The 15,045-nt window shown below is 41.0% G+C and overlaps 1 protein-coding gene and 1 pseudogene across 2 annotated transcripts in view; one reads left to right on the top strand and one right to left on the bottom strand.

Annotated features, from left to right (window-relative positions):
- The window catches only part of EIF2B3 (eukaryotic translation initiation factor 2B subunit gamma), a 128,912-nt gene that overhangs the window by 67,980 nt on the left and 45,887 nt on the right, over nucleotides 1-15,045 (top strand). The gene's annotated exons all lie outside the window — the stretch shown is intronic.
- On the bottom strand, nucleotides 13,544-13,784 carry LOC136397267 (small ribosomal subunit protein eS27-like; annotated as a pseudogene).

Raw genomic sequence — 15,045 nt, 5'->3', positions numbered from 1 at the left:
AATAAATTTAAAAAAATAAATAAATAAAATAAAATAAAAAATAAAGGCAATCACAATATCTGGTTTTTGTAACTGGCTTCTTTCACTTAGCATAATGTTTTTGCAGGTTCATCTATGTTGTTATTCTATGTATACTAGTAGTTTGTTCCTTTTTATTTTTGAAGAGTATTTCATTGTATGGCTATATCCCATTTAAGTTATCCAGTATTTATTAGTTGTTGTTGGCACTTGCTTTTAAATCACCGATTTTCCTGACCAGGAGGTGGCACAGTGGATAGAGTGTTGGCTTGGGATGCTGAGGACCCAGGTTTGAAACCCCAAGGTCACCGGCTTGAGCGTGGGATCATAAACATGACCCCGGGATCACTGGCTTTAAGCCTAAGGCCACTGGCTTGACAAAGGGGTCACTGGCTTGGCTGGAGCCCCTCAGTCAAGGCACATATGAGAAAACAATCAATGAACAACTAAGGTGCCACAACAAAGAATTGATGCTTCTCATCTCTCTCTCTCAAAAAACCAAATATATATATATATATATATATATATATATATATATATATATATATATCTCATAATAACTGAGGAAATTTGTTATTTGTTCGTTACCAAGTTTTGGGCAGATAGTTGACTTGGAAGGTAATGATTTTGTCAGTGGAATCATTCAATTTCATATTGTCTTTTTTTTTTTAATTACCTGATTTATTCATTTGCCTGTGAGTCCCAAGGCACGGCCTGGTTCAAGGCTTTATCTCTTATGGATGCGCTTGCCTCCAAATCCCAGAATGTCGAGGGGGCAGGATCTTTGGGATAACTTTAGTACACATGTTGTATGAGTGCCTTTTTAAATTTTTTTAAAGGCCAAGTAGCTAGCAACCCCAGTCCCCTGCCCATCTACCCCATCGGCCCTGAGCCTCTCCCATACCACTCTACACCCAACCCTCTAAGCCAAAAATCTCACATTGTCTTTTAATGTTGTTGCTTTGAGTTTGGGGCTACAAGTAAGCTCTAAGTTCTCAAGAGAGCTATTTATAAATTCAAATTATATTTGTTTTCCTGATAAATTGTGGAAAAGATACTGAGTTCTTGATATTTCTGGGATCAGAGGGCTGTGGTGTCAACTGCCATTTCATATCAATAGAACATTCCCTATATTCTTTTGGTTCTATTCTGAGTGTTGTCATAATAAAGCTCCTTCCAATTATGAAGTCAGGCTTTAGGGGGCTAGGGTTCTCTCTTTCACTTAGGTGGTTATGGCCATCAGAAGAGCCTGCTTGTCCTAGGACATCAAGAAAAGATGATGATGATGGTGACGATAATGATGATAGCAGCTGTCATTTTTCAAATTTTGCATCTAGCCTAACCAGGCAGTGGTACAGTGGATAGAGCATGGGACTGGGCCCCAGGGGCCCCAGGTTCAAAACCCCAAGGTCACCTTCTTGAGCGCCGGCTCATCCAGCCTGAGCATGGGCTCACCAGCTTGAGCACGGGGTCGCTGGCTTGAGCGTGGGATCATAGACATGACCCCAGCTTGAGCAAGGTGCCACGAACCAGTGGTCCAGGTCCTGAGTGAGGACCTTGCGAATGAAGAGATAAACTCAGAAAGAGAAAAAGGATGGGATTGGGAGGTCTCTTTGCACAGCCAGTGGCTTGTAAGAGCAAAGCAAAGCTCCCCCCATCTAGTGCAGAGCCATATGCAAATACACACATCTGAGGCATAAACAGGAATCCCCCCACCATGCATAACTGAAATCAGCCAACATCAGAACAAAGGAAGGGTGAGAGGAAGGGCATGTAAATTGCCTCTAGCAGCTTAAGCAAGTGAGGTAGGGGGATGAGACCAGTAGAAATACTCAGCTTCATAGCTAATATGGAGTTGTGGGGAAGAGCTTAACCTTTTGGTTTAAGTCTTAAACTGGGAGGGCTTTGCCAGCTTGCAGTCTCCCACAGCAAGGGGTAACTCTGCTCTGCTGTAGCCCCCCAGTCAAGGCACATATGAGAAATCAATCAATGAACAATGAAGGAGCTGCAACAAAGAATTGATGCTTCTCAGCTCTTTCCCTTCCTGTCTGTCCCTATCTCTCTCTCTCTCTCTCTCTCTCTCTCTCTCTCTCTCTCTCTCTCTCACACACACACACACACACACACACACAAATCAAAATTTTGCATCCAGCATTGTGTTAAAGGCTTTATATTATCTTTACAATAACCTTATAAAGTAGATACTATTCTGTGCCTTTTTACAGATAAATTGAATAAAGATTTAGTTAGAAATAAGAAATCCCAGTAAATATTTATAGAATGAATGAGTGGGAAATCACCTAGTAACCAGTTATGATTAAGGGGCTATAATCTAGGACTTTAGCCTTTTGTGATAAATGTTATTCCCTCTCTCAGCCAGTGGCTCAATTGGTTCAAGCATGGCTCCGGGCACTGAGGATAACTCGGTTGGTCTGAGCGTGGCAGCCTCAGGTGCTAAAAATAGCTTGGTACTTAAGCATTGGCCCTAGACGGGCATTGCCAGGTGGATCCCAATAGCAGCACATGTGGGAGTCTGCCTCACTATCTTCTCTGCTTCTCACCAAAAAAAAAAAAAAAAAAGAAAAGAAAAAAAAGAGAGAGAGAGAGAGAGAAAGAAAGGTAAGTTTTCCAGAAAGTCTTGAATACCAGGAGATTGTAAAGACTTTTTGAGGAGGGAAATGATGGTTCAAATTTGGGATTCTGGAAAGATAATCTGTTGCAGTAAGCAAGATAAATTTAAAGTATAAGAATCTGAAAAATATAACAGTATTGTTAAATTTACAAGACTTTAAAGGGTAAAGGGATTGTGTCCTTTGAAATGCAAAGAACTAATTGTGATTATCTATTATTATGTGAAACAAGGGACCTTACTCATTTATGCATCTATCAAGCACTGATGTTTATGCTTTGCTCTGTATTAGAGTTGTCACAGTAAGTGCTTTTGGGCTAGTCATGTTTCTGTAGTTACAATTACAGGTTGGAGACTGTCTCCTGCTTTCTCTTGAACTTCCCTGAGAACTAGCTTATGGTTCAATATGATGGACTGTTAGTAAATGCCTTAATCCCAGTGTTCCCTGCCAAAAAGAGCAAAGTTTGGGCATAATGGGAGCAAAGAAGGTGGACATAGCCGGAGGTAAAGTGAAAATGAAGAGCAGATGGAAGTATATTTTTCCCTCAGAGCTGTGGAGCTTGCTGGGGCTTTGGGTAGGCACTGGAGCCATTAAGACCAGATCTACCAGTTTCCTAAAACTTAGCTGCATTTCTGGTTGTTGGCCGGTTTTTTCCCTCCATTCTTCTAACTTATAATCTACACACCAGTGATTAGGATATTTGGAGTACAGTTGTATTAGGGCAGCTGGCTGGATAAATGAGCAATAAAATGTTCTTCCCCCCATTCCTATGACCCTCTAGGGCATTGTGCTCCTCCTGGCCTCAGTGAGATGGTGGGTAAAAGCTAATTAGATTCAGATTTTCAAACACTTTTGAATATGAAAATCTGATACTTCCTGTGCTTTTTTAAAACTGAATTTCCAAAGGCGGGGACTAATTCCTACTGGGAAAACACCAATTTTGTTGGAAAAGACCTTTGTTTATATATGTGGAAAAAGCCAGAAACCTCTTGTTTTAAAGTTTTCTTACTTTTGTAGTGGTTGTAGGAGAAAAGGGCAGTGATGATGGAATGTACATCCCATTTGTTTTCATCTTTCCTGAGGGTCGCAAGAGAAATGTTCTGTTTGTTGGGCCTTGGGCATATTTGGTCCTGGAAAGTAAAATAGTGTAAGATGCTTGTTGGAGTAAGAGTCCTGCTAAGCCTGTAGTGAGGTACGAAGGAAGTCCAAGCTATCTAGTCATTAAGTAGTACTGATAATTCAAATGGGCCCAACTTCTTACTACCTCAGTGCATTTAGAGAAAGCTGAAAATCTTTCCCAAGTATTGAGTTCATGCATTACTAACTTGGAAGGGCATTACATGTAGTAGCAAAGAATGTTGCTGCTAAAAAGAGCATAGTACTGGAAATTCAAGTCCAGAGAATTTGGAATTAGTCTTGAGACAAACTAGCTATATGACCTTGAGCAAATCCCTTTTCTTTTTTTTTTTTTTAATGTTTATTTTATTGATTTTAGAGAGAGGTAGGGAGAGAGCAGGAAAGAGACAAGAACACCTGTTGCTCTATGTGCCCTGACGGAGAATCAAACTGGCAAACCCCTGCGCTTTTGGGCAATGCTCTAAACAACTGAGCTATCCGGCCAGGGCACACTTTGCTTTTCTAAGCCTCAGTTTTCTCAACTAAAATTGACTTAGTTTTTAAAGAACGCTTCAGCTCTAAAATTTCTGTTTTATTTCTGAAAGACATGTGTTTTTAATAATTCACAAGTAAAAGGTATTTGTGCCAAATATTTAATAAGAAAATGATGTAGCTTTTCTCCAATGTCATATTATTTTCTTTTGAATACTAGTCAAGGTTTTGTTTTGTTTTGTTTTTGTTTTTACTGGAAGAGTAATTAAATATTAAAACAACTTTTAAAGGATATCTTTAAAATGGAATAAAGGGTTCACACATTCATCTTGGAAAGCTTAGACATTTATATCTAGGAAGACAAGGACTTGAATCAAACGTCAAAGATGGCCAGATCTGTATTTCTGGGATGATGAGATGATGAGAAATGGGTTTACACTCTTAATTATTTTCCCAATGGTATGGATAGTCTTGAAAAGTATTTCTCTAAATTAGTATCCCCATTGCTGCAAACTAGCCATAAATTCCTAAAGTGCTTTCTAATATTGCAGGGTTTTATTGGGGGGGGGGGGGCAGTATCAAGAACTTTTCCCAAGGTATCTTGTCCAGCATAGGCAGTGAGACTTTCATTCTTATTTTTCCATACTTTTAACTCTCACTTCTATAAAGTCATACGTTATTTCTAAAAGAAACCCTATGCCAACATCCTTAAGCTAGTTCCTGATCATTTCAGGGTTTCTGCAGTATAAATCAAGTTGCTATTTAACCTTCCTTATAGCTGGTTTAGATTTAAGCTTTCTTAGATATACTAAATCTGCTACCACCATCCTTCTGCTTTCCAGCTTTCAAAATTTTGTTGTTGCCCTCTCTTCCTAATCTTTGTCCTTGGGGGTTATTCCTTTTTAAAAACAATAACCCTTTACTGTCACTTTAATGAGTTTTTGAAAAGAATAGGGCTTTATGCTGTGTTCAGTCTGCCATCTTTACTTAGAATCCTTTTCCTTCATCTTAGTCCCCATTATATGTTTCAGTTCCTCAACAGTCCTTCCTCCCTGCTCCTCCCTCTCTCTCTTCTTTCTGTTTCATTGTTTTTCTTTATCCAATCTAGACCCTGTGGTATATTGCTTCAGATATGTCCCTTCATATCCTGACCCATTGTCTTTTTGCTGTATCTACCCTCCTGTCCTTCAGTTTTGGATTATTCTTAACATCTCCTTTGTCTACTTCTACATCTGTCCTGTCAAAGACTTCAGGAGAAATTTTAATTGGTGTTGTAAATTGGCACCACTATAAGTTATGTATGGTTCCAGTCTTAGCTGAGCCCTCAGCCCACTCTGCATTCTTACCACTTTCTTACCTCAGAAAATGACCCTACCTCCTCCTTCTGCAAGAAAATCCTGACTACTCTGATTTCCCCAGCATACTACTCCAACCCATGGTTTTATTCTTTACTCAGACCCACCTTCAGTTCTTATTCTCTAGCCTTAGAGGAAGAAGTTTTTGTTCTATTTAGAACCAGTCCCCTAACTTATGTCTTTTACCCCATTCTCCTCTGCCTCCCTTGGAACCTTGTTCCATCAGTTTTTCCAACACTCCAGAATTTTCAGCTTTGCTTTCTACTACTTCTTTCTCCTATACCTATGAACACATTACTTATAGGCTAAAGCACAAATTCCTAAGGCCCTCAGTAATCTAACCATGCTTACCCATCCTAGCCTTTATTTCATTTCCCCAATGCAACCCATACTCAGCACTCTACCATATAGCTGTGGAGAGTTGCTTATAGTTCCCTGACTTCTGCATTCCTTTTTACACCTCTGTCCTTTTGCTTTTGCCACTCGTAGCTCTTCTTCAGCCAAAGTTCCCCTTTTCTTTCTGGCTAAATACCTGCTCTTCTTTTAAGATTCAGCTCATATAGTACTTCTCTGTGAAACTTTCTGCCCCTTTTCGCAGTAGGCAGAATTGAGAATTGACTCTTCTTTTTTTGTGCTATTCTATATACTGCAGAGATATCTAGATAGTGTCTGTAATCCTTTATTGCTCTGCATTATAAAGTTACATGAGAAGGACCGTGATTGTATTTTGTTTGTCTTTATAACCCCATGGTCTAATACGTGGCCTAACATATAGTTAGGAGTCCAATAAATTTGTTGGAAGAGGACATTAGTGGAACCAGAGTCATCTTGTGTTTGAATGTACTCTTTCATGGAGTTTCTGTGGGTAGAGCTGAGTAAGACCTTTTAATCTTGTATATTGGAAAAGGGCTGAAACAGCATCATTCCTACCACATTCTTTTGGTCAAAGCAGATTCATGGGCTGGGAAAATAAACTCTACCTTTTTTTTTCTCCTGACATGAGAAGTGGGGAGGTAGAGACAGACTCCTACATGCGCCCAACCAGGATCCACTCAGCAAGCCCATTAGGGAGTGATGCTCTGTCCATCTGAGGCGTTGCTCCGTTACAGCCGGAGCCATTCTAGTACCTGAGGTGGAGGCCATGGAGCCATCCTCAGTGCCCGGGCCAACTTTGCTCCAATGGAGCCTTGGCTGCGAGAGGGGAAGAGAGAGACAGAGAGGAAGGAGAGGGGGAAGGGTGGAGAAGCAAATGGGCGCTTCTCTGTGCCCTGGCTGAGAATTGAACCCGGGACTTCCACATGCCAGGTGAGCCAGCTGGCCAGGGCCTTAAACTCTACCTTTTGATGTGAGGAGGTGCAAAGTCACTTTATAAAGGGATGTGGATACAGGGAGGAAAATAATTGTGTAAGTTTCTGAAAATTATCTACCACCATTCTAACTACCAAAGGGTTTTAAGTATGTAAATAGCATATAATCAAATTTGCCTTTTGAAAAGATAGCTCTGATTCTGGTGTGGAGAATGGATTGGACTTGGGTAAGACACAATGTGGAGAGGCCAGGTAAGGGAGGGTATTGTAGTAATCCAGGTGAGAAATAATGATAATTTGGTTGGGGTATTAGCAGTGGAAATGGAGAAAAGCAGATAAATTAGAGAAGGAGTTAGCTGGTAAAACCTGAGAACTTGGTGTGTGATTGAACTTTGAGGTGAGATGTGGAAAGGTGTCAGTAATGACTCACTTCTGTGGTTTGAGCAACAGAATAGATAATGAAATAGGGAGCACAGAGTGTATGGAGGTGTGATCCAAAGTTCAGTTTGGGATATGCTGAATTTGAGGTACTTTTAAGGCATTCAAGTAAAGATGTCAATAGGAAGTTTCATATACACTTGGAATTCAGAGGGAGGATAGGACTATACCTAAGATTAAAAGTATTTTTATTCATTTGAACATATAGATGGTTACTGAAGACATGAGCATGGATAAAGTCACTTAGAAAGAAAACACAGAATGAGAAGTAAAGGCTTAGGCCAGTTAGAGAATTATATGCTTCCGAAGGAAACTTAGAAAAGACAGAAAAGGAAAACCAAGTGAACATAATGTCACAGAAGTGAGAAGGAGGAGGTATCAGTAGTGTTGAATGTGTTTGTGTGGTTAGATAATTTTTAAATGATCACTATATTTTACTAATATGGAAGTCATTAGTGACCTTATTAAAGTGGGTAGAGAAGATGATTAAATGATGATAGCAGGTTGGTTTTTTGTTTGTTTGTTTTTTGTTCTTTGAGAAATTTGGCTGTGAATGATAGAAAGAGAAAACTAGAAGAAGGAGGAGGAGGTTTAAAAAAGGATATTTTAATTTGCTAGAAACTGAGAACCTCTTAAGGTTATATGAGCCATATTTCATTTTAAGCAGTCCATAAGGGTATAGCTTATCTCTGAAGCTACTATGTGGTAGTTTGGAGAAGGAGATGCTCAGCACAGCTAGACAATAGCTGCTACCCTGACTGTAGGTGGCATAGTGGGACTGTCTTGGCCCTGGCCAGTTGGCTCATTGACTCTGCCTGTGGAAATTCTTGGTTCAATTCCCCAGTCAGAGCACACTGGAGAGGCAACCATCTGCTTTTCCCCTCATCCGTTCCCCCTTCCCTTTCTCTCACTTTTCTCCTCCCACAGCCATGGCTCAATTGATTTGAGTGCAACAGCCCCAGGCACTAAAGATAGCTCTGTGGAGCCTCCACCTTAGGTGCAATAAATACATAGATCAGTTGCAAGCATGGGCCCCAGATGGGCAGAGCATTGGCCCCAGAAAGGGATCGTTGGGTGGATCCCAGTCAGGGCACATGCAGGAATCTGTCTATCTCCCCTCCTCTCACTTAAATTTTTTAAAAAATATATATATATATTTTACCCAGTTTCTATAGAGGGTAGTAAATTTTTTAGATTAAATTCTTCAAACATAATAGACCAGACAGCTTGGAAAAATAACTCCAGAGAGACAGCTCTCTTCCTCCTGGCTTGTCTTTGAGTAGGAGCCCTTTGTCAGTGGGGCTGTGCAGATTGTTGTCTAGAGCAGTGTTTTTTAACAACTGGTCCACAGACTGGTGCCAGTCCACCAGAAATTTCATGCCAGTCCGCAAAAGAATCAACAACCCCGTTGGTGTATGAAGATATTGCATGCGGACCTGCGGTTGAAAACCACTGGTCTGAGCACCTCTTGGGGAGTGTGAAGGATGTTCCAGGCCTCAGTAGGTTCCAGCATTCTGGGTTGGGATGACAAAGGAAGATGAAAGTCAATGTGATTCTTTTTTTTTTTGTATTTTTCTGAAGCTGGAAACAGGGAGAGACAGTCAGACAGACTCCCGCATGCGCCTGACTGGGATCCACCCAGCACGCCCACCAGGGGCGACGCTCTGCCCACCAGGGGGCGATGCTCTGCCCCTCCGGGGCGTCGCTCTGCCGCGACCAGAGCCACTCTAGTGCCTGGGGCAGAGGCCAAGGAGCCATCCCCAGCGCTCGGGCCATCTTTGCTCCAATGGAGCCTTGGCTGCGGGAGGGGAAGAGAGAGACAGAGAGGAAGGGGGGGGGGTGGAGAAGCAAATGGGCGCTTCTCCTATGTGCCCTGGCCGGGAATCGAACCCGGGACTTCTGCACGCCAGGCCGACGCTCTAGCCAGCCGGCCAGGGCCGAAAGTCAATGTGATTCTGCTTAGGAAGGCTTTGCTGACTTCTTTGTAATATTAGACATGTGATTCTCATTAGTCTATTTCAGTGGTAGTTAACCTGGTCTCTACCGCCCACTAGTGGGCATTCCAGCTTTCATGGTGGGCAGTAGTGGAGCAACCAAAGTATAAATAAAAAGATTTAACTATAGTAATTTGTTTTATAAAGATTTATTCTGCCAAACTTAGCAAAAATCCAACATAAAGTACTTAGTAAGTAATTATTATTATATGCTTTAACTTGCTGTAACTCTGCTTTATAAATTTTATAAAGTAAAGTTACTTCCCTACTTTATAAATCACCATTACTGTGGAACTGGTGGGTAGTTAGAAAATTTTACTACTGAGATACAAAAGTGGGCAGTAAGTATAAAAAAGGTTGACTACCCCTGGTCTATTTGGTAGTTGTTTTTATATGTTAATTTGGCTAGGCACTAGTACCCACTTTTTCAATTAAATACTAATCTAGGTGTTATTGTGAAGGTATTTTGTAGATATTGTTAACATCAACAATCTGTTGATTTTAAATAGAGGAGATGGGAGATTATCCTAATTAATCTGAGTGGGTGTCATGCAATCAGTTGAAAGGCCTTCAAACCTAATCAAATTAAAGAACTAATTCCAGGTAACAACGAAATCAGCAAGCCCATCCTTACGTTTCTCTGTTCTTCCAGGACCACTTCTGGTAGCAATTTTTATGTCAATCAGAAAAACAGAAATGCTATGAGTGATATAGAAAAAAGGATTTATTATGCAGTTATGGAAACTCTGTAGTAGAGCAATATATGCATGCTGTTGCTTCTGTGTCTAGTTTTAAGGGTGAAATTGCTATCAGTCAGCCAGACTGAAAATCAGAAAGGAAAGCTAAGTGTGGACAAGAGCAAGAACAAAACAAGGACCCACAAGAATGAACTGGAATCCACATCTTTCGCTCACTACCTTCAATCTCATTTCTGTGGGTGACCTGCATTCTAAAGAAGCTGGCATCCTTCACTACAGAGCTTCCCAGTGCTTGGCTCACGACTCAAGAGAAACTGAAGGAGGTTATCTGGCAGGATCTAGACAAGCTGCAGAACTCGATACTATTCCATGCCTACTAGGTGAGCGAGCATATCAGTGACATCATGTGCAAGTAGCCACAGTACTTGGCACCATCCATTAACCTTCAGAGCATTTAGAATGTAGCTGCAGCTTTATTTCTACCTTCTAAATGTCACATAAAATATCTCTTGTGGCCATTGCTGACTCAGAACCATTCAGAAAAGAGAATTTTGCATAACATAAATCCAGCTCAGCTAAGTTAATACAAACAAAGCCCCATACCATGTATATATATAGTCATGCGCTGCTTAATGACAGGGGTCTGTTCTGAGAAATGCATCATTAGGCGGTTTTGTTGTGCAAACATCATAGACTGCACTTATATAAACCTAGATTATATAGCATACTACATGTCTACATTATATGGTATAGCCTATTAACTCTTAGGCTACAAGCCTATATAGACTGCTACTTTACAAAACAACACGAGATTAAATCAAGCACAAGAGGAAATGATGCAATCGAAACACAGTAAGCATGATACGTGTGAGCCTGCTGCTGGTGTAACACAGCATACTGTTTCACAGTGGTACAGCAGGCTTTTTTTTATATATATAAGTAGAAAGAGTACATTCTAAGGCAGGGGTTGGGAACCTATGGCTCGTGAGCCAGATGTGGCTCTTTTGATGACTGCATCTGGCTCGCAGACAAATCTTTAATAAAAAAATTAAAAAATAATAATAATAATGTTAAAAATATAAAATATTCCCATGTATTACAATCCATTCATTTCCTACCACTCATATTCATGGTTGCAGGTGGCTGGAGCCAATCACAGCTGTTCTCCGGGACAACACCAAATTTTTATTGGATAATGCGTAACATACACGGGTTGTTGTATGGCTCTCATGGAATTACATTTTAAAATATGTGGCATTCATGGCTCTCTCAGCCAAAAAGGTTCCCGACCCCTGTTCTAAGGTAATACTAAAGAGTATAGTTTAGAAATTACATAAACCAGTAACATGGTTGTTTGCTATCATTATCAAGTATTATGTACTGTATAATTATATGTGCTGTACTTTTATGTGACTGACAGCACTGTAGGGTTGTTTACACTAGCATCACAGATATGAGTAATGAGTTGTGCTATGACATAATTAGGCCATAGGAATTGTTCGGGTTGGTTATAATCTTATGGAACCACTGTCATATATGTGGTCTGTCGTTGACCAAAACATTGCTATGCAGCACGTGACTATTTACTTAAAACAATAACTTTCCAGCCCTGGCGGGTTGGCTTAGTGGTAGAGCGTCAGCCTGGCGTGCAGGAGTCCCAGGTTCGATTCCCGGCCAAGGCACACAGGAGAGAAGCCCATCTCCTTCTCCACCCCTCCCCCTCTCCTTCCACTCTGTCTCTCTCTTCCCCTCCCACAGCCAAGGCTCCATTGGAGCAAAGTTGGCCCGGGCGCTGAGGATGGCTCTATGGCCTCTGCCTCAGGTGCTAGAATGGCTCTGGTTGCAACAGAGCAATGGCCCAGATGGGCAGAGCATCGCCCCCTGGTGGGCATGCCAGGTGGATCCCGGTCGGGCGCATGTGGGAGTCTGTCTGACTGCCTCCCTGTTTCCAACTTCAGAAAAATACAAAAAAAAACCAAAACAAAACAATAACTTGCCATATTTTCTATCACCTAAGAGACAAAATCCAAACTCCTTAACTTGACTTCTAAGAGTCATAGGAGGCTTTCCATGTTCTGCCATCTGGCTGCCTCTAGCTTTAATTTTTACCATTATATCCTGGGATATTTTTTCCCATCCTCTTTGCCTTTGTATATGCTAGTTCCTTGATCTGAAATATTTTTTCTTGCTTTGACCTCCTAGCAAAATTATCCTCAGGTTTCAGAACCCGCCCAAGCTTCATCCACCCCTGTAAATCTTTATCCTGTGCCTGCTCCCTTAGACATCTCATTGCATCCTCTTCTCTACAAGCTCCTACACTATTATGTACCACAGTACTAGAAAATGTTTTCTAACATGTAGTCTTTCCCACTAGATTATGAGATCCTAAGGAGCTCTGTTTATTTCAATTCTTTTTCCCTTGTACCAAAGCACAGTACATGGCTCATGATGATAATAATAATAGTTATTATTATATCACAGTGAGTGCCCAATATACAACAAGTAATATACAACAAGTACAAAGTACACACCTTAATTTCCTTTTTTTTTATTTAAGCAAGAGTAGGGGAGACAGAGAGACTCCTGCATGCACCCCAACTGGGATCCACCAACAACCCTTGTCTGGGACTGATGCTCTGCCCATCTGGGGTCGATGCTCACAACTGAGTTAAATAGCGCCTGAGGCAGAGGCTCCACAGAGCCATCCTCAGTGCCTGGGGCCAACGTGCTCAAATCCAGCCATGTCATGGCTACAGGAGATGAAGGGGGTAGAGAAGCAGATGATTGCTTCTCCTGTGTACCCTGACCGGGAATTGAACCCAGGACTTCCACAGGCTGGTCTATCACTGAGCCAAGCAGACAGGGCCACACACTTTAATTTCTAATCATCCCAGTAACTTTGCAATAGGTAGGTAATATGATAGATCTCAGTGTTTGTTGAATAAAATAAATTAGTGAATATATTATGTAAGATTAAAAATTGCAATAATTTTTATTTATTAAAAAAATTGCAATAATTTTTCAACTTTCTCTTAAGGGAGTGAAACTTTTTCTGTAAGTGAAATCTTATATAGAAGCCTAAGATATAAACCATAGAACACCAGGTAGTTCTTATTCAGGCTTCCCCTAGCAGTTCTGGAAGCACCTCCACCAAACTCGAGGACTAATTGAAGCACAATATTTCATTTTATAACAAGGAAACTGGCACGAAGGTGAGGTCACATCTAGAGTCCTGACTCTTAGTCATTGCTCTTTGTACTACACCAAGCTGCCTTTCGAGTTTGATTTAGCTCGGTATTAAGCCAATGATATCACCACAGACTATAGGTGGTTATTAGTGTCAAGATATTGAATATGCTAGAAATACAGGAGATGATTTTGTGTTATACACCTCTACCTTTATTGATACCCATAACCTGAGACCTATTTCCTTTATTTTTAATCCAAAGTGTGTTTATTGGGATGGTTCCCCACTCATCTTGATTCTGGGAGCTTTTATTGCTGCATCCTTCTGAAGGAACATCCTTCTGTAAGCCATCCTTTTCTTGTAAGCTGACAGAGGACAGTGGAGCAGTCAACCCAAAACTACCATTTATGCATGGCTACAGATGGTGATTTTTTAACATCCTGGACATTTCACATCCATGAAGTAGGAGTTAGGGCTCTGCACCAGGCGCTTCTTGTGTTTCTTCCTCTCTTCTGGGAAGGAATAAAGGAGATTCTTAGCAACAAGCATGTTGTCGTGGGGAGGTTGTCACCACTGGAAAACAAGACCTACTTCCTTTAGAATAAAGATCAAAATCTTTAACATGGCCTAAAACCTCTCCAGCCTCTTCTTGTGTATCTCCCCATCTCGTTTTCTGTGTTTTATCAGTACTGGGCATCTTTAGTTCCTCACACTCACCAGTCTGCTCAGAGTGCCCATCTTAGTTTCTGTACCCTGAAAGGGTATCCTTTTCCCTTCTTTCAGGACTACGCTGAAAGGAAAGCTTCCCCTTATCTCCCAGCCTCAGTGAGGTCCCCCATTACAGGCTTCCACAGCATTCTGTGCTTGCCTTTCAGTTACTGCACACTTGCAATAATTTATTTTCTTCTGTTAAACTATCAATATAAGCTCTGTGCAGGGATCATGTCCATTTTGTTTACTGCTGTACCCCAAGTGCCTGGCATATAGTAGGTATTCACTGAATGTTGGCTGGGCTATTGTTCCCAAGGGGAGTGAAGTGATTTGCTTTTTTTTTTTTTCTGTCAGTACAGTGAAGAGAAGCACTTGTACTATCTGTGGCTTTCAGTCCAGGACTTTCACTTCAACAACACACACTGCTTTTCTTGGAGAAGGCCTGGGCACCAATGGTGCCATAGCCCTTTCTGCTGCACAGACAGATCTTTGGTTTGGTGACTCCATATGCACTCCTAAGAGTCAACAGCCTGTCATTCCTGCCACTTACAGTGCCATCAAGATGAGGCATTTGGGGTGGTATAGCAGGTACCTTTTTATAAAACAGGTAGTTACACAATAGGTACTTGTCCCAAAATCTGTCTTAGAATTATAGAAGGCTAGTAATTGGCCATGCTTCATAGGTCTTTTCTTTTCTTTCTTTTCTTTTTTCCTTTCCTTTCCTTTTCTTTCCTTCCTTTCTTAGATTTTATTTATTGATTTTTTTAGAGAGAGGAGAGAGAGAGAGATGGGGTGGGGGTGAAGCAGGAAGCATTAACCTGTAGTAGTAGCTTCTCATATGTGCCTTGACCCAGCAACCTCAGCATTCCAAGTCAACACTTTAATCACTGTGCCACCATAGGTCAGGCAACATAGGTCATTTTCTTTCCTCTACTTCTGAGCAATCTTGATTATTTCAAGCATACTTTAGTCTCTAGTTTTTTTTTAAATTGTAATGATTGGTCAGTAGGGAATTAGACTCTTATAGTGGGAGAACAGATGCTTTTTTATTGGATTAAGTTTAAGATTGCCAAATAAAGTAGAAAGTGACTGTCTGAGG

The sequence above is a fragment of the Saccopteryx leptura genome, chromosome 3 (genome assembly GCF_036850995.1).
Source record: "Saccopteryx leptura isolate mSacLep1 chromosome 3, mSacLep1_pri_phased_curated, whole genome shotgun sequence".
In the NCBI taxonomy this organism is placed as follows: domain Eukaryota; kingdom Metazoa; phylum Chordata; class Mammalia; order Chiroptera; family Emballonuridae; genus Saccopteryx; species Saccopteryx leptura.
Note: the sequence above shows the minus strand (reverse complement) of the source record. Positions and strands in the feature narration are given on the sequence as shown.